General features: G+C 44.7%; 1 long non-coding RNA gene across 1 annotated transcript in view; it reads right to left on the minus strand.

The window, feature by feature from the left end:
- The window catches only part of LOC144226957 (uncharacterized), a 142,591-nt gene extending 124,328 nt beyond the window's left edge, over window positions 1-18,263 (minus strand). Inside the window, exons 1-2 of the long non-coding RNA XR_013333799.1 lie at window positions 17,994-18,263; window positions 12,314-12,471 (exon numbers count right to left, since the gene is read on the minus strand). This is a non-coding gene — a long non-coding RNA (uncharacterized LOC144226957). The remainder of the gene's footprint in view (window positions 1-12,313; window positions 12,472-17,993) is intronic.
- Window positions 18,264-19,445: the final 1,182 nt, after the last annotated feature.

Raw genomic sequence — 19,445 nt, forward strand, 5'->3', positions numbered from 1 at the left:
GGATATTAACACGGGCAGAACACTGATGTCACACACTTGGAAGAGAATAACAAAAATCTTGCATACTGCCTTTTGGAAGCTGAGCTACTGTCACCTCCTCAAAAGTCTGTCACGTCTCTTTATCACTAACTTTTACATCTCGTATACTTCCCAGAACGCGGGAGAATTAAACAGGAAGACCAGTAACTCTTTAGGACTCACAGAGCCTTCAGTGAGGAATGTGGGAGTTGTTTTTTCCTCAGTCTAAAACAGAGATGTACAGAAAGGGCAGGAATCCACGGTTATTCATCAAACACTTAGAGCACAGAGAGGTAAATAATTTGGTTGCTGGAAACAGAAGCCAGAGGGGAAGCTGTCAATCGCTTCAGTGCCACTGTCAATGGACCCTTTTTTTGCATTTTTGTGACTTTTTAAAAATAAGCATCCCAGGGGCTCCTAGGTGGCTCAGTCAGTTAATCGTCCGACTTCGGCTCAGGTCATGATCTCATGGTCTGTGGGTTCGAGCCCCGCGTTGGGCTCTGTGCTGGCAGCTCAGAGCCTGGAGCCTGCTTCAGATTCTGTGTCTCCCTCTCTCTCTCTCTGCCCCTCTCCTGTTCATGCTCTCTCTCTCTCCCTCTCTCTCTCCCTCTCTCTCTCTCTCTAGCTCTCTGAAAAATAAACATTTTTTAAAAATTTTAAATAAAGGAGTTATCAGAAAACTACAATCATCCCAATGTTGCTATTACTTAAAATATTTTTGTACCTGGGCCCTCAGAGCCACCTGCACGTAAGAAAATGAGGCTCATTACTTTCCACTGGTATTTCCTGTAAGGAATAAAACAGAATTCTTGATCGTATATACTCACTCTAGTTACCACTCTTGTTTCTGAGTGACATTATTCTACTAGTGGAACCTCTGAAAGGCCAATATCTGGCCCATAAAGAACATTAAGTTAGCATAGTTGTTGAGCACTCATGTGTAGCAACATGGATGGACCTTGAGTGTGTTATGCTTAGCGAAATAAGTCAGGCAGAGAAGGACAAATATCATATGTTTGCACATATAGGAGGATTAGCAGAACTTAACTGAGGACCATGGGGGAGAAGAAGGAGGGAAATGGTGGGGGAAAGGGAGAGAGGCAAACCATGAGAGACTCTTGAATACTGAGAAACAAACAGGACTGATGGATGTGGGGGGGAGGGGAGAGATGGGCATGAAGGAGGGCACTTGTGGGGATGAGCACTGGGTGTTATATGGAAACCAACCTGACAATAAACTATTTGTAAGGAAAAAAAATTTAAACGGGAGTTCTAAAGGTGTTCTCACAACAGGAGCACAGGAATGGTTTAAAAGGAAACATCAGGCCCAAACTGCAGTCACCTGTACTAAGCCCCATGGCAGCAAACCAAGACTTAATAATCTAACTGCAGTTTCAGCTTCTTCCAGAAGTGGAATTTTAAACCGATCTGTCTGGGTCACCTGGGTGGGTCAGTCGGTTAAGCCAGACTTCAGCTCAGGTCATGATCTTCCGGTTCATGAGTTTGAGCCCCGCGTCGGGCTCTGTGCTGACAGCTCAGAGCCTGGAGCCTGCTTCAGATTCTGTGTCTCCCTCTCTCTCTACTCCTCTCCTGTTTGTGCTCTGTCTCTCAAAAATAAATAAACGTTAAAAAGGTTTTTTAAAAAAATTTAAACCAATCAGTCTGGAATTTTCTGATCAATATTACAGTGAGGTAGCCTGAATGACAGACCCCAGCCCTTTCCCCAAAGGAAGGTGACTGCCTGAAATAATCCCTTTTTTGTTTATGACTTCCTTGTCCTTGCCCCCTTCTGCCTAGTAAAGCCTTCTACTTTTACAGCATCTGGTGGCTCCTTTCCATTTGCTAGATGAGAAGCTGTCCTGTTTCTGAATCTCTGAATAATGCCAATATGATTTTCAAATTAATTCACCTGAATTTTGTTTTTTAAAAGATTAAAGACAGTGTTAACTTTTAAATGTATTTGCTTAAAAAGTATTAATTCACTGTTACAATATGACATCATCAAGTCATATTAAGAGGCTAGCTGCAGGGCGCCTGGGTGGCTTAGTCAGTTAAGCGTCCGACTTTCGCTTAGGTCATGATCTCGCGGTTCGTGGGTTCGAGCCCCGCGTCGGGCTCTGTGCTGACTGCCGGCTCAGAGCCTGGAGCCTGTTTCAGAGTCTGTCACTCCCTCTCTCTCTGACCCTCCCCTGCTCATGCTGTCTCTCTCTCTCTCTCCTAGAAATAAATAAAACATTAAAAAAAAAAAAAAGAGGCTAGCTGCTATTAAAATCACTATATTGTGCACCTGAAACTAATAGAACACTGTATGTTAACTGAAATTAAAATTAAGACTTTAAAAATATGTATCTATTTCTCACTGCTACCAATGGTCCCCATCACCCCCATCAGAAACAAACCAAAGGAGGAGCCAGTTGTTACTGGGGAAATCACTGCACTATTGGAATTTTTCCCGGCTTCTTGCTTGTAAACGTCTTTACATTAACAAGAAACTTATAAGTGCTAGGTAAAAAATAGTGTTAACAACAGCTGAGCCAGAGAAAGAAGCTATTAGAAAAACCACAAAAAGTCTGCTGGTTTTAAGCATTTGTGTAAATATGCAGTATGGCTGGGTTAAGTGTTCGGATTCTAGAAGTCAGATTAGGATTCCGTCCTGCCTGCCGCCGCTACATGTGTACACTTAGCCGAGTCACCAAGACTTTCGAAGTGTTAATTTCCTCACCTACAAAATGGAGATAAAAGCAAGTGGTTCCACCTGCCTTGTACTGAGAGGCCGACATACCATGATGCACGTAAAACCCCTGCATCATTCTGGGCACACAGATGCTCAAGACATCTTAGTTATTTTTCTAAGCTAAAATTCTGAATGGAACACACTTCTGGTAGATGACTGTTTTCCTTACATACCTAGACTCTGGTAAACTGAGCTATAAAATCAAAATTTGAGAAACCTGGAAAGAGATTTGTGAATCTTGCTTAAGACTCAATCTGCGATTTCCTCCTAGAAATTCCCTTTCGACCAAAGAAAGTAGTTGCCAGCACAAAACAGCACCTCCTTGGCCTGCGACGGAGCGTTTGCTGTGCCCATTCGGGCCAAGGGTCAGTCTAGTTTAGAAGGATGTGTCAAAATCTGAAGGTGAGCCTGCGGGGGCACCTACTTCATCAGAGAAGAACAGAAATGCCACTTAATCCTGGTGACTGGCTGCCTAGATGCTACAGATACCAGCAAACACTGAAATAATATGACGTTAAAATCTATTTGTGTAGAAACAACCATAGGAGTATGCATGGACCGTATGCTGTAGAAGAAAAGCAAGAGGGGAAACACTTCTTGAGACAAAAGAATCACCATAGTATGTGTGCATCCGTTCTGAACCTGAGACATGGGTTTTGGGGTTAGGACATGGGTTTGGCTGCTGTAAGAAAGAAATCCAAAACAGATGTGGCTTTAAGAGCTCATAGGTTATTTGTCTCTCACACAGTCAGGCAAGGTGACCCAGGCCCGGAACGGAGGCCACACACTCATCACAGGTCTGAGTCATTCTTTCCTGGGCTCCAAATCCTCCAAATGGTTTGCACCTCATGGTTCAAGTTGGTTGCTCTATCACGTCTGCACTTTAGCTTGTAGAAAAAAGGGCCGGAGGACGTTACACCCTTCCGTTGCAGGGAAAACCCAAGAGGTACAGGGAGGGAAGTTGCACGCCTCACTTCCATTCATAAACCACCAGCCTGTATTGGTCACATGGCCACATCTACCTATAGTATAGGGTCCTGAGCTCAGGCAGTAATTCATTAGTATGAAAGATGAGGAAAATCAGTATGAGGACATAACTAACAGTCTCTGCCACAGTGGGGTGCATTTATTTAGTTGACGTGGGTTGGCAATTAACCAATCTCTATATTTTTTTTTTTAAGAGAGAGAGAGAAAGAGAGAATGAGGCCAGGGAGGGGGTCAAAGGAAGAAGGAGAGAGAGAGAGAGGGAGTATGGGAGGGAGAGAGAATCTTTTTTTTAATGTTTCTTAATTTTTGAGAGAGAGAGAGGGGCAGAGTGTGAGTGGGGGAGGCACAGAGAGAGAGGGAGACACAGAATCTGAAGCAGGTTCCAGGCTTTGAGCTGTCACCACAGAGCCCAACACAGAGCTTGAACTCACAAGATCGCGAGATCATAACTTGAGCTGAAGTTGGACACTTAACTGACTGAGCCACCCAAGCACCGAGAGAGAGGGAGAGAGGGGGGGAGGGAGAGGGAGAGAGGGAGAGAGGGAGGGAGAGAGAGAGAGAGAGAATCTTAAACAGATCCCACTCAGCATGGAGCCCAACTCACAGCTTGATCCCATGATCCCAGGATTCGGAGCCAAAATCAAGAGTTGGGACTCGGCCACCCAGGCGCCCTGGAAATTAATTCTTTAATGATACCATGAAGCACTGGTTCAAATGCTACCACAACATGTGAAGTCCTATATAGAAAAGTCTCAGAATTCATTGCTTCTGTGCATTCCACAGTTTACCAAGTGGACACTGAACCTGAAGTTGTCTCTTATTCCAGGATAGTCTGACTGCTGCACATCTAGGTTGCCTCCGCACTTTCAATGCTCTCTCTGCAAATGCTTTAACTGGAGCTTAATTTTCTCTGTCTTCTAAGCATTGAGTGCCTCCAGAGGCTATTACAGGAAAGTCAGCTGTGGCTAGGACAGCCCTCTCAGGTCCATCTGCATTTTTCACAGCAATCACTGGATCCTCAACAAAGATTTCCATCACTGAATCATCCAAACATACAAACCCTTCAGCCTTTAAAATCAATACTGAAGAGGTGCCTGGGTGGCTCATTTGGTTAAGCTAGTCCGACTCTGGCTAGGGTCATTATCTCCCAGTCAAAAGCTCGAGCCCCACATTGGGCCCTGTGCCAACAAAGAGTTCAGAGCCTGGAGCCTGCTTCAGATTCTGTGTCTCCCCCTCTTTCTGGCCCTCCCCTGCTCACACTCTGTCTCCCTCTCATAGATAAATAAAATGTTAAAAAAAGTTTTTAATCAATACTGAAAAATAAATCAACTGGAGTTAATAGGAACAGGATGCTATACCAAGCCCACACAGAATTTAGCACTTATTCTAAAAATATACATATTCCTACTTTGATTTTTTCTGTTTAAACTATTTTATTTTTTTAAACTTTGCCACCAGTACCCCCAAACACTGCTGGAGCCAGGGGCAGGCTGGCGAAGCCCCCATGGGAGGCCTGCCCTCCTTTGCACCCTTCTCAACACACCACCTTCCAGCCTATGCCTCGCCCCGGTTTCTACCGAATTTACTGCCCTATTCAAGACTCTCACCTCAAGAGTCTGGGAATCATTAGCTCTGAATTTGGAAAGGAGGGAGAGTTGTTTCTCAAAGCTGAGTACGGAGCCCGCTGCTACTCTAGCATCTGTAAGTGACCCTGAGTTTGTTTTCAGTGCATGCAGTTGATTTTGGATGGTGTTGAGCTGGGGCTCCAGACAATCACATCAAGCTGAAATGGGCAAGCAGCTAAAGCAGTGTTTTCTTCTTCNGGTTCAAGCCCCACATCCAGCTTTGTGCTAAGAGCCTGGAGCCTGCTTCAGATTCTGTGTGTGTGTGTGTGTCTCTCTCTCTCTGTCCCTCCCCCCACTCATGACTGACTCTCTCTCTTTCTCTCTTAAAACTAAACTCTTAAAAACTTTTTTTAGAAAAGGATTCAAATCTAAATAGCAGAGATAGGAAATTAATGGCTTTGTAAGGGGGTATAGGGATGGGGGAGAGATCTGGCAGAAGGTAGAGCCTTGAGGGAGAGTGACCTAATATGCAAGAATGATTGCCTTTTCTAACAGTTGTTTAGATAAGGTTGATTTCAAATATAGAAACCCATTTCCAGGGAGGACTGGCCCCAAAATGACCTCCCCTTTTCACACCTTGCATCTACACTTTGATCACCCAGGGAAATCCAGATCTCCCAGACACTTCAATGGAGGGCTCCTCTCATTCACATCAAAAAAAAAAACTAGAGCAGTGGCAACAATACCAGACCTGAGTATGTGCTGCAGTGCTGGAAACAGTGAGAGGGGTGGCCCTAGCTCGGGGGTCACACTCCAGTGGGGTAAGGAAAACACGTAAAATGGTTTCTAAAATCCAATTTGAAGTGCATGTTTAGTACTAGGACTAGTACACAGTCCACCAAGGGAGGTGGGAGAGTGGAGAATACCTTTTCTCACTCTTTCCCACAAGCTTCCCCTCCCCCACATTTTCACTGGTGGGCGCAGTACAAGGTCTTCTTCCACCTCCTGGAGCATCCATCCTGTGGGCAGCTCCTCTACGCTACCGGGGTTTTCTAATGTTTATGTATTTATTTTGAGAGAGAGAGAGAGTGAGAGTGTGAGCTGGGAAGGGGCAGAGAGAAGGGGAGAGCCAGATTCCCAAGCAGGCCCCATGCTGCCAGCACAGAGCCTGATGTGGGGCTCGATCTCATAAACCATGAGACGATGAGCTGAACTGGAATCAAGAGTCAGACGCTTAACCGACTGAGCCACCCGGGCCCCCTACTCTGTGCCGCTGTTAAGAGTATCTGTACCACTGCCTGAATTACTGCTATTGTTACTTCTCCTACTCGAACACCCACTACCGTCTTTGTCGTTTACTCTTACATTCTGCTCTGGTCACAGTGGTAAGCACGGCACTGACGTGCTTTAAAACCTCACAGATCCCTGGAAGTAGGTTCTTTTATTACTCCTATCAGTCACGTGGCATAGTGATGCTGGAGGGGAGGACTGAACGACTTACATGAGGTCATGCAGCTGAAAAGGGTCATGCAGAGCTGGGATGTGCCAAATCCGAGGGGGTCTGGAAACAGCCTGAGGAAAGAAGCGGGTGAGGCTCGGATTCAGCAGACCAGATGAGTGGGATTGCTGTGTCGTGGTGAACTTTAAGGACACCCCGTTTCCCTTGCTTAAAACTCCTCCTTGTCACCTACTGTGCCCCGATGATGCTGAACTCTCATCTCATTGAGAAAGGCCTGCATGACTGGACTCCTGTGCTCCCCCGCCCCCCAGGCAGGCCTCTGAGCACTCCCTGCCACGTCCTAGTGCTCTAGCTGCGTTTGGGCCAGAAGTCCCCCTGCTGGAGGCACTGGCTGGACCTCTGGCTTTGTATCTGATGTGTGGCCCTTCCATCAAAAAGACTGAACCCCAGAAAGCAGAGCTTATGCCTTCAGTCAGCAAACTCATCAGTCACTACTCTGCAGCAAAGGGAACATGGGGAAGAGGGGCACGTGATGAGGGACTCAGGCTCTCCGAGTAGTCATCTGACTCCATCAGGGATGGAGGAAGTGGCAGTTGCTAAGGCAGCACGTACGAGAACCCCTCATGCAGACTTGGAAGACCTGGGAGGGCCTCCCAGAAGTAGGAATGAATCAAGAGATTCACATCTTGGGTGCATCACCTGGGGTCAGGTGAAGAACAGGAGGGGCCAGGGGCAGGAGGCAGCGCCCTGGCTAAGAACACATGCAAAAGTGGAGGTCAGACAGAGCTTGGCCGGCTGTGGAAACTGAAAGAAGTTCTATGAGGCTGGAATTACCAGGGGAGGCCTATAGAGTGGACAGGTGAGGCTGGAAAGGTGAGAAGGGGAAGAACATGAATTCCCTCAAACCAGAGTCTATACTCTAACCAGTCAGCAATGGGCCACCGGATATTAAGTATTAAATATTAATATTTAGATATTAAGTATTAAAATGCCTTAGGCAGGGGCACCTGGGTGGCTCAGTCAGTTAAGTGTCCAACTTCGGCTCGGCCATGATCTCATGGTTCATGGGTTTGAGCCCCATGTTGGGCTCTGTGCTGACAGCTCAGAGCCTGGAGCCTATTTCGGATTCTGTGTCTCCCTCTGTCTCTGCCCCTCCTCCACTCATGCTCTGTCTCTGTCTCAAAAATAAGTAAACTATAAAAAAAAATTTTTTTTAATGCCTTAGGCAGAGAAGTGACATGACCAAATGGGCACTTCTGAACAATCACCATGTTCTTTATTTCTTCTGCATTTTCCTACAAGCTACTGAAAACAGTTCTCTGCATAAGGAATTAAAGACACAGGTGCTTCAGGTACTGAGATTTCCTAAGGAAGATTAAATTTGTTCATTTTTTTCCCTAGGCTCTGGGTAGAAAGAGGCCAGAAAGTTGCTTCCATCCCTCCAGGAGAAATCTTTTCCTGGAGTCAGGAAAGGCGCCATATTGTCTGTGAAGCAAAAACAATCAGCTCTTTTGTGTTTAGGTTCAGTAAGGAAGGTTGCAGGGGTGAATTAGGCTCTGAAGACACTGGCTTCAACAGGGTGGAATAACGACCTTATTAGAGGTGGCCCTTCATCAACCTTTTGAGTAAGGGTGCCAGACAAGTGGGGGATCCCTGAGGAGGGAGATACGTAAATAACAGCCAATGCTCACATGGAACTTATTACGTACCAGGCACTGTCCTGAGGACTCTGCATGTACACTAGCTCAGTTAATCCTAACAACAGCCCTGGGACAGAGGGATCCTATTAACTCCATTCTCTAGATGAAGAAACTAGTGCACAGAGAGGTTGGATAACTTGCCCAGGTCACCGAGCTGATGAGAAGCAGCGCTGGGATTCAACTGTGCCTCTTCCACCTCAGCCCGTGGGAACTAGAGGCTTTGCTTTCCCTTCGCCCATCTCAGACCCAGCGTTCCCAGCCAAGCCACAGCTCTCACATGCATCCTCCAGCTTTGCAGCCTCACCTCCATGGCAGCGGCTGCTTTCACCATGGGAGGCCCTCTCACCTCACCTCTTCTCACCTCTTTTTCCCCTCACTTCCACATCTATAAGCTCTACTGAGGAAAAAAGAAAAAATGCAAGTTTTGTGGGGGTGAGGTGTTGGGTTTTTTTTTTTTTTTTTTTTACTTCCTCCTATCTAATGCTCCTCCTCCCCCTTTATCGCTACGTGTCTGTGCTGGTTTCCCAGGGCGCACTGCTTCCTGTGTCAGGGGAGGGGAGCGTGTCTACTTTGGCAGCACTGGCCCTGTGATACCCTGTATCTCGGTGGAACGGACGCCCTGCACTTGGCAGACTTCCCTCCGTCGCAGAAGTGAGCTCTGGGATTCCTGCTCCATGATGGGGGGCAATGAACTCTATCATCTGGAATTCCGTCCAGTTCATTGTTGGGAGTTTGTCTAACACTGAGTCAAGAGATTTGAGGAGGACACAAATAAATGAGTGCAAACCCCAAGGGAAAACAATTCTTTAGACATCTGTGAAAACAAACCTCAGTGGGATCTGGCTGCCACGGGCTCCAGGGCCTGTGGTGAAGGAAAGACGACTTCCCTGGGCAGGAAAGGGTCTCCTGCTTCACCCTCCACCCTCCTCAACTCCCACTCTGTCCACTGTCTTCTCAATTCCTTTAGCTCAAGCAGAATGGCAGGAGAGGAAACAGGGCCAGAAAGATTGACCAGCTGGACTCTGTCCATAATAAGAAATCTAGTGCAGAGTTCTAAAGGGAAGGAGGCACGCTTTTCAAATCGTCATTGTTTTTCTCATTTTGGACTTTCCTACAACAAATTTTGCTCACTTAAAATGGAAACACATGAGGGAGTTATCTTCATGTAAATACTGGAACAGAAGAACAGAATCCCAATGGAAGAATCCAACTTAAAGGTGTTTCTTCAAGAATATTCAACAGGTGGGGCACCTTGGTGGCTCAGTCCGTTAGGCGTCTGACTTCTGCTCAGGTCATGATCTCACAGTTCATGGGTTTGAGCCCCACATCAGGCTCCGTGCTGACAGCTCAGAGCCTGGCGCCTGCTTCAGACTCTGTGTTTCCCTCACTCTCTGCCCCTCCCCTGCTCATGCTCTGTCTCTCTCTCAAAAAAAATTAACATTTAAAAAAAAGAATATTCAAAACGTGAGCATTAAGAAATCATAGTACATATTCAGTACCATACCGGAACCTGAAATATTCAGTACCAAATCTCTAACATACGGTTTTACCACATTGATCTGAATCACGGCACATTTTATGTAAATAAAGTGTTAATTAAGATAAAGTTTTATTTCTATCTCAAATGTTTTAGGCCAGAACTAACCAAATCATTTGCCCTGAGCATCACTTCAGATTCCTATTGTATACTTCAGGAAAATATTTTATTCTATTACTGATAATGTCAAAAAAATGTTCAGAAGTCACTGAAGACATTTGGGTATGTTGCCTCACAATTTTTCTTCATCTACAAAACTCTGTTTTCTTCATAATAAACTTTTTGTCACCAACAATATCTATGGAGCACCTCTCTGTGCAGAGCAGCCTGCTACACGCTTTCATCTCAGATGACAACTGTTCAGTCAATGTCCCGTGGAAGCTTCTAGTTAACAAGTAAGTCCCCTTATGCACTGAGTTCTCTTGGTTTGTATCTCAGAGTATTTTGATTGATTTTGTATCACATGCCTTTGAAACATCAGATTTTCCCCCAAAGCTTCACCATGTCTCTAGATTGGAATCCTTTCTCTGTTTCTGAACCGTTTTTAAAAAACACAAGAGGGGGGGCGCCTGGGTGGCTTAGTCGGTTGAGCGTCCGACTTTCGCTTAGGTCATGATCTCGCGGTTCGTGGGTTCGGGCCCCGCATCGGGCTCTGTGCTGACTGCCAGCTCAGAGCCTGGAGCCTGTTTCAGTCTGTGACTCCCTCTCTCTCTGACCCTCCCCTGCTCACGCTGTCTCTCTCTCTCTCCTAGAAATAAATTTAAAAAACATTAAAAAAAAAACACAAGAGGGACCATATTAAGAAATACTTAAATTGTCAACACCCTCTCAAAACATGGATCTTCAAAGTGGGGTGAACATCAAGCAATCATACTCATTCAAATCCAAAACAAACACATAAATATAAAACACAAAAGTTCCCTCATATTACATCTTTGACGTAACAACATTTCATGAAAATATTTGTGTCTAGGGACTTTGCACAACCGGGACTTTTTTAGAGAGAGCAGTAACTTCCCCCTTTTCTTCTAAACTCACAGCAGCCTATGCTGTGTTTAGACACAACAGAATTATCGTGTTGTCCAATCTTAGATTCTTTTCCCCCCGAAATCATTTGCCAGCAGGAGGTGAAAAGGAGTAGGTTGCAAGCTCGGAAAAGCCATTCGGACAGTTTCCAACTCTCTCTCATTGTGCAACTAAATGGCGCAAATATTGGACGTCTGATTCACCTGCTGCACTCGTTTCTGGTATACATCCTGTACCAGCTGCTCACTGCCCCTTTTGGCAAGAGTCCTGATGGGCTCTGAATGCCCCAGGGAGGAGGAGGACATGGAAACGAATGACTGCTTAACCACATTTTAGATATGACCTCTTTAAAACTCTCATCAGTGAAGTTTTTAAGGCTATGGTGATTGTAGACCAATTCTTTTAAAACTGTAATCATTTTGATCTTTGGGGACAAGGTCAAAGAAAAACTAAGGAAGCTGAAATAGACAAAAGAAGGGATTGTTGCTTGGCGTGTGTGAAATAAGTTTGTTTTTAATCCCTTTATACTATTTGAGTTTCTTTTTATCACGTGAGTGTGTTTCCAGGTGAAAAAGAATGAGAACTTTTTACGTCAAAAACCTGTCTTAGTTGTTTGGTTCAAGGGTTAGCAAAACAGAGCCCGTGTCAAAAATGGTCGACGCGAGGATGCTACAGAGGCGGAACCAAGGCCACCACGGCATAGGCTGTGAGGTCTGTGTCCCTGGAAACCCTCTCATGACACCTTGTTCATACTCTCCTGTGCTCCCAGGCACCGCCCCCCTCAAGCTCCTCCCACTCCAACCCAGATCTCCTTCTCTCAGCTGTCAACTAATCCCTATAAAGGTGTTCAATTTTAAAAATATGTACATATACATTTCAAGCAACAGTTCATTCCAGGGGGCAGCAAATCAGGCCACTCCTCAGCCTCGCGAAGTGTGAATCAGAGGCAAGGCCAAGAGAGACAGTGACCACATATGTGTGTGTCAAACCAGACTAAGGATGACAGATGGGGCTCCTCAACTATGATTTGTTATTCATGTAATCAGCCAACAACATGCTATGCATCAGGCTAGGAGTCAAGGCTACCAAAAAAAAATTATTTTTTGAGGCAACGTCCCCTCCTAGAGAAGTTCATATGCTCACGGGGAAGGTAGGCACATCAATAAATCATTGCTGTTCCATGTGATAAATGGCTAAAGTAGAGGGATGTACAAAATGCCACAGAATCCCTGAAGAGACTATGTCCTTGAAGGATTTTAAACAGAAAAGCTTTGTAGTCATAAATACCTGTCTGGCAGCAGCACGGTAGACCAGAAAGCAGAGACCAGAGGGGATCATCTGACACAGGCCATTCCACAGCAGACGAGGGTGGTGGAAACAGGCAGAAAGAGGCCAATCCTTCAACGGAGTAAGCTACCTCAGGAACATATCGGATAATGTCCATCCTGTATGGAGACAAAGAGAATGAGTGTCACCCTCTGGTGGCTAACCCTCAAAATGGAAAAATTCATACTGTACTGTGTCAGTTTGTTGTTAACCACTCTTCTAAAAGATGATTCTGCTAAAGGTACCATTAATGTGTAAGCATGTAATTGAAAAAGCATGAAAAAAATGGTTACGTTAATTCAGCCATACACCTGAAGTCTGTGTTCCAATCCGTGGCCATAAACACACTACAGCATCCATTTAGAACAACCATTGTCTAGTTGTGACAAGCTGTTTTATCTGCTGTCCTTAATACTTAACAAGTCATCAGAATGTACTGAAAAGGGTCTCTCTCAATGGGGCACTTGGGTGGCTCAGTTGGTTAAAGTGACCGACCTCGGCTCAGGTCATGATCTCGTGGTTCATGAGTTCAAGGCTTGCGTGGGGCTCTGTGCTGGTGGCTCAGAGCCTGGAGTCTGCTTTCGATTCTGTATCTCCCTCTCTGACCCTCCTCTATTCACACTCCATCTCCCCCTCTCTCTCTCAAAAATAAATAAATGTTTTAAAAAAAGAAAAGAAAAAAAAGAAAAGAAAAGGGTCTCAGAATCAGGATTTCTTGGCTCTGCCTCTGGTGAGGTATAGGATACTAAACCAGTCAGTTACCCACTTACAGCCTGGTTTTCTCAATGAGGAAACAATTCTAGGGTCCCTCTGAATTCTAACTTGTTGTGTGTCAGCTTGCACATCCAATTGATCTTTCTCCTCCATCGCCTGATGGAAATGGGTCCATACAGTAAGTGTGCCCTTCATCTTCTGATTTCTCCACATCAGTTGTGTGTAATACCTATTGCCTACCTGCTAGTGTGTCCAATGTATTCAAATATGGCTCATAACTACTCTCTGCTGAAACTCTTGAACAACTTAGCAAGTATAGCTTTAGAAAGCCTAACGTTTAGTCATGAAAAGGTTAATTATTTCCATCCCACAAAATAGTCTTTGTGTGTTCACACATACCCTTACCAGTTTCAAAGTAAAAATAAAGTTTATTTTAATCAACCTTCTAATAATTTTCTGGTCAATATTTAAATTTTGTTTTTAACGGTTACTTCACTCAAAAAAAGGATAGTCACTCAGCTGAATGTAAACAAGAATAACGAAGAATATCAAAATGATTGTTTTTTAAAAGACTATAGCAAACAATGACTCAAATAATGCTCCCCAGCCCTTAAAATTGTACTTACATATAGGAAAACTTGCCATCACAACGTAAAAGACAAGAAGGTTGCTGGATTCACACACACCGCCCCTACACAACCACACCGGCATTATGAAGGGCATTTGGGCTACACGTCCATTTTTACTCCCCAAACACCAGCCCACAGCTGACAAACATAATAGAGAGCTTTTCCTCTTCTGTGTATGTTTGCAGTGATCATTTGAAATCCCTTAGATACTTAGACTAAGCATGAAAATGCCAGATCCCCCTGGAGGTTTATGACTTTGTATCAAATTAAACCCCAAGGCTCCTCTTTTCTCTTTTTTGTTTTGTTCAGTTTCTCAGACTCAGTTCATCCATCCAGAATTCAAAGGGAAATGAAGATAGGTAAGAAATTAAATCTCAACAACATTATAAATGTCTTTTCTTTTCCTGTAACATATTGTTCACCAACACTGCAAATTTTATTTTTATTTTTTTTAATGTTTATTTATTTTTAAGAGAGAGAGAGAGACAGAGAGTGAGTGGTGGAGGGGCAGTCAGAGAGAGAGAGAGAGAAAGAGAAAAGAAGACACGGAATCTGAAACAGGCTCCAGGCTCTGAGCTGTCATCACAGAGCTCAATGCCACGATCTGTGAGATCATGACCTGAGCCAAAGTCAGATGCTTAACTAACTGAGCCACCCAGGCTGCCCATGACTGTGAATTTTAGAGACCAAGAATGGTATGAAAAAAAATGTCACATCACTTACTTAGCTCTGACTTAGGGGGCTTTCATTGCCTTCTCCCAATTCAGCCAACTAGCCTGGAAACATGTAAAGATATCTAGTTTACTTTTTAGTAATTAAAACGAACAAGAAAAGAGAATTTTTTAAGTTTCCTGAACTCCAATCTTGACAGTACTGGATGGATGAAAACTAAAATTAGTTAACCAGTTAGGGGACCAGCAGGGACCTACGGGATCCGAATTACACGGGAAGCTGTTTGGGGCTCAGAAGTTATTGTTTTGATACAGTGAGTGTTTCTTTTGAAGGACTCCCCTCCAAGACTGCCATCAAATTTAGCTAAAGGGAGAAGTGAAAAATCACGTAGACCACGCCCTAAGACTGCTGCTTCTCATCACGTGAACTATGACCTCAGCCTGGTTCCTTGATTAGAAAGAGATCCCGAAAAGATGTATGGGAGCACTTTGCAAGCTACGGCCCAAAACAGTCAAACAAAAACCTGAGCATGATGTGACATCAGTTTTCAGAAAATACGGAGATAGAGGAGCAAGTGAAACCAGCTGGGACACAATCAGCAAGATCCAGACTCTGTGAAACCCTCTAGGACCAGCAATCCAGTTTTTAAAAAAAAAAATATATCAAAAGGAGAAATAAAGACATGGGGGAAAGAATTCATAAATGAAAAGACATTCATAAGACATTATCAACAATCACAGTTTTATGCCTCTTATTTTGGATCTCAAGTCAAACAGAGACAATGTAATTGTGAAAACTTGAACCCTGACTGGTTATTGATGAACTTAAGGAATGGCTGTTAAATTTTTTTTTTAAATGTGATCATGGGATCAAGGTTATCTTCAAAAGAGTCCTAATTTTTTTAAATTTTTTAATGTTTTATTTCTGAGAGAGAGAGAGAGAGAGAGAGAGAATGAGCAGGGGAGGGTCAGAGAGAGAGGGAGACAGAATCCGAAGCAGGCTCCAGGCTCTGAGCTGTCAGCACAGAGCCCGACGCGGGGCTCGAACCCACGAACCGTGAGATCATGACCTGAGCCAAAGTTGGACACTCAACCGACTGAGTCACCCAGGCGCCCCAAGAGTCGTAATGTTTTAGAGTAAAATCCCAGAATGATAAGATATGCTTCAAATAATCGGCGAGGAGTGTGCAGGCAGATGAGGGTACAGAATTCAAGAAAAAAACATGAAAATGTTGAAACTGAATGACAGGAACTTGAAAGTCCATTATTCTATTTTATATGTGTAGATTTTTTTTAATTTTCAATAAAAGAAAGTAAAAAAACAAAAAACAATGATGACGACGACAACGAGACTGACAGTGCTGGGGAGAATGAAGAACAGCTGGTGTTCCCAAACAGAGTGAGAATTGCCATGATTTGCAGAGCTATTTGGCATTCTGAAATAAAGTGCTGTGGGTACCTCTACAACCTTACCATCTCACTCCTAGGTATTTAGAAAACAAACTCAGAGAGGCTGAATTACCTTCTAAGTGGCTGTTCAACCCCTTGTCCATTGCTTTCTAATATTTTTAAATCATGGACTCCTATAAGAAATCACACAAGGCTACCTGGGTGGCTCAGTTGGTAAGGCATTTGACTCTTGATTTAGGCTCAGGTCATGATCTCACAGTTCATGAAATCAAGCCCCGTGTCAGGCTCTGAGCTGGCAGCGTGGAAACTGGTTAGGATTCTCTCTCTCTGCCCCTCCCTTGTTCTCTATCAAAATAAATAAATTTTTTTTAAAAAATCACACAAACTACATTGGTGAGGGGATGTAAATTCAACTGGCTGCAACGTGTGTAGGTATTTTTTGTTTTCTTGTGGTTATGAAATAGTTAACGTGTAAAACATACAGGTTTAAAGGACTATCTCACGCATAAACAATCATGGTGTTGTCGGTCGTAGTGAAAATGGAAGCAATATGAATATGCATCAATGGATAAATGGTTTAAACAAAGTGTGGAGAATTCACTCCGTGTGCAAGTGTAAAAATGAATAAACTAGATATCGACTTTGATAGTTTTCCAAGACATAATGTTGAATGGGGAAAAAAAGCAAGTTGCAAGCAGACAAAGTCAGTATGATAAACGACAAAGACACAAACGGAAAAACCGAACTCTAAATACTAGGGAGCAGGTCCGTGAATGCACTCGGGAATATTAATAATATAAAGTGTACTCATGCTGTTTTGGTTCTTTAGCTGAGTGTAGGTTCATGTATGTTTGTCATATTATTATCTATCCTATTTGGCATCCCTGAAATACTTAGTGAAGAATACATTGAACAAGGTGATGCCTATTAGCCAGCTCTAGTGACAGGCCTGGGGTGGCAGGAAAGATGCTGTAGCCAGCCGGTCACACATTATTCACTCATTATAGAGAGTTCGTCTTATTTCTTACAGTATTGGTGGTTTTTTAAAAATTGAAAAGCAGTTTTCTGGGAGTAAAACTCTAACTTGCAGAGTAACGTGATTTTCTGGACTTTGCTGTCCTATGTGTGAAAAGAATAGTAAAAGCTTTGTCTTTGGCTTCATCCATCCATCTGAATGGTAAGACCCGGAGAGAAAATCCCAGCAGAATATCTTGAGATTCTCAGATGAGGGGTATTAAAGATACACGGCCAAGGAGTAGATGTTTTCACAACAGCTCTATTTACCCAAAGCACAGAATTTTGAAAGGTTTCGAAAACTGGCTTAAGAGCAGAGTTTTTCCTTCCAACCCATTCTACACGTATTACTAAGTTTCTGATTAGTGTCCCAGAAGCAACGCTTCTGAAATCCGCCCAAAAAGACAGTATAGCAGCGCCATCTACTGAACCCTAGAAAATTTCACACGGAAACTTGGGAAATATCCTAAGACAAAGTGGGCTTTAAACCAAACATGAAATGTAAGTTCAAAGCCTCAACGGAACTTATTTTTTAACGTTTTTATTTATTTTGAGAGAGAGAAAGAGCAGGGGAGGGGCAGAAAGAGGGAGAGAGCATCCCAAGCAGGCTCCACACAGTCAGCACAGAGCCCTACCCGGGGCTCGAACTCACAAACCGTGAGACCACGACCTGATCCAAAATCAGGAGTCCCACGCTTAACTGACTGAGCCACATAGGCACCGCCTTAGAAGAACTTTTTAAATCAACATATTAAAGTGCGTGTTACAGCAATGCTGTGCAGGCTGCATTTCAAAACGTGAAGTTGGGGGCGCTGGGTGGCTCAGTTGGTTAAGCGTCTGACTTTGACTCAGGTCTAGATCACACGGTTTGTGGGTTCGAGCCCCACGTCGGGCTCTGTGCTGACAGCTCAGAGCCTGGAGCTGCTTCAGATCCTGTGTCTCCCTGTCTCTCCGACCCTCCCCTGCTCACGTTGTTTCTCTCTCTCTCTCAGAAATAAATAAAACATTAAAAACATTTTTTTAAAAAAAAAAAACATGAGGATGGGTTTTGTTCTTAACAGCCCACTACTCTGCTATACCATTATTCACAAAAGGGCAGTCTTAAAGTATCTTTTATTTCAGAACCGGGTGCTACAAAGTGGGATTTGGGGTGTCAAGCGGGGGGTGGGGCGAGGAAGTGCTGGAAAAGTCTCAATGACCCACCTTGCGGGGACGGGAGGAGCTGTGGCTCCCAGGGCCGGACCGGCTCCGTGGCTCACGTGGCCACCGCCCGCGCCAGCACGGCGCTGCCCAGCGTGTTGCTCGTCGGTTCTGGAAGCTGCTGCGGGAGCTGAGGCTCGGGCACGCCACCCCGTCCCTGAGACAGAGAGGGATGCCGAGGCGCCTGCCTGCAAACGCCGGTGTTGGGATAAAGCCGCCCCAGGCCCTAATCTCCTGCTTCAGAATGAAAGCTCTTCAGTATCTGCCCATTTGTAACCCTCTTTCCTGGGGCATTTCTTCTGCAGAGCGGGAACCCGCGGGACACCTCGGGCCCCTGCGATCCGAACCGCAATCACCCAGCTGTGTAACCAGCTCGCAGGTGGGGCACGCGGACGGGCCACGAGGGGGAAGCAAGCCCTGGGCGTGCCTTAAAACCGGTTTGCTCCGGCCAAGACCAGACTAGACCAGTCAGCACCCCCGCGGACCGTGCCCCTGATGTGCCACCTTCTTCCTCGGTGATAACTCCAGGACTCACGCCCCGGGGTGGAGAGCTAACGACCGAGAGACGGGACGCAGGACGCGGCACTCTCTGCCCACTGCGCCTGCGCGCCCACCCCGTCTTTCCCCGCCCCTGCGTGCCTAGACGTCACCGCGCTCCCGCCGCCGCGCCTTCAGAAACTTTCCCGCGCCGGGGCACCTGGGTGGCTCAGTTGGTTAAGCGTCTGACTTCAGCTCAGGTCATGATCTCACGGTTCGTGGGTTCGAGCCCGCATCAGCCTCTGTGCTGACAGCTAGTTCAGAGCCTGGGGCCTGCTTCGGATTCTATGTCTCCCTCTCTCTCTGATCCTCCCCTGCTCATGCTGTCTCTCTCTCTCTCTCTCAAAAATAAATAAAATATTTTTTTAAAAAAACTTTCCCGCGCTATGATTTCTCCCTCATTGCAAGAGCTTATAAAATGTTGGAAAGAAGAGAACCTGATTGAAGATCACATAGGAATATTTTAAAAATTTGCCAGTCGTAGCAAATTTTTTCTTTGTTAATTTTGTTAATTTGAAACCTTAACAATGGTCGTGGTGAATAACATTGGGGCACTATTTTCAAGGCTGCAGCCTTTCCTTTGGAAGTAGACACACATACAATTTATTGGGAATTTCTTCTTCAGAGGTGGTTGGCTCAGGGAATTTTTTTATTTTTGTAAATAAAGTTTTATTGGAACACAGCCACGCCCATTCATTAACGTATCATCTATGGCTGCATTTGCATTTTATTATTTTTTTAAATTTTTTTAAATTTTAATTTTTCTTTTTTTTTTAACAAATCATAGCTACCATCCCTGTGATGAGGTCTCCCATCCTCTACAAAAAGCATCTGCCAGTTTACCAGAAGCCATCTCCCATCCTTGGAAATCACATCTTAGAAGGATATATGATTTACATGTATTTAGCAGAGGGAAGG

Source organism: Crocuta crocuta, unplaced genomic scaffold, assembly GCF_008692635.1.
Source record: "Crocuta crocuta isolate KB4526 unplaced genomic scaffold, BGI_CrCroc_1.0 scaffold32, whole genome shotgun sequence".
Taxonomy (NCBI): Eukaryota; Metazoa; Chordata; class Mammalia; order Carnivora; family Hyaenidae; genus Crocuta; species Crocuta crocuta.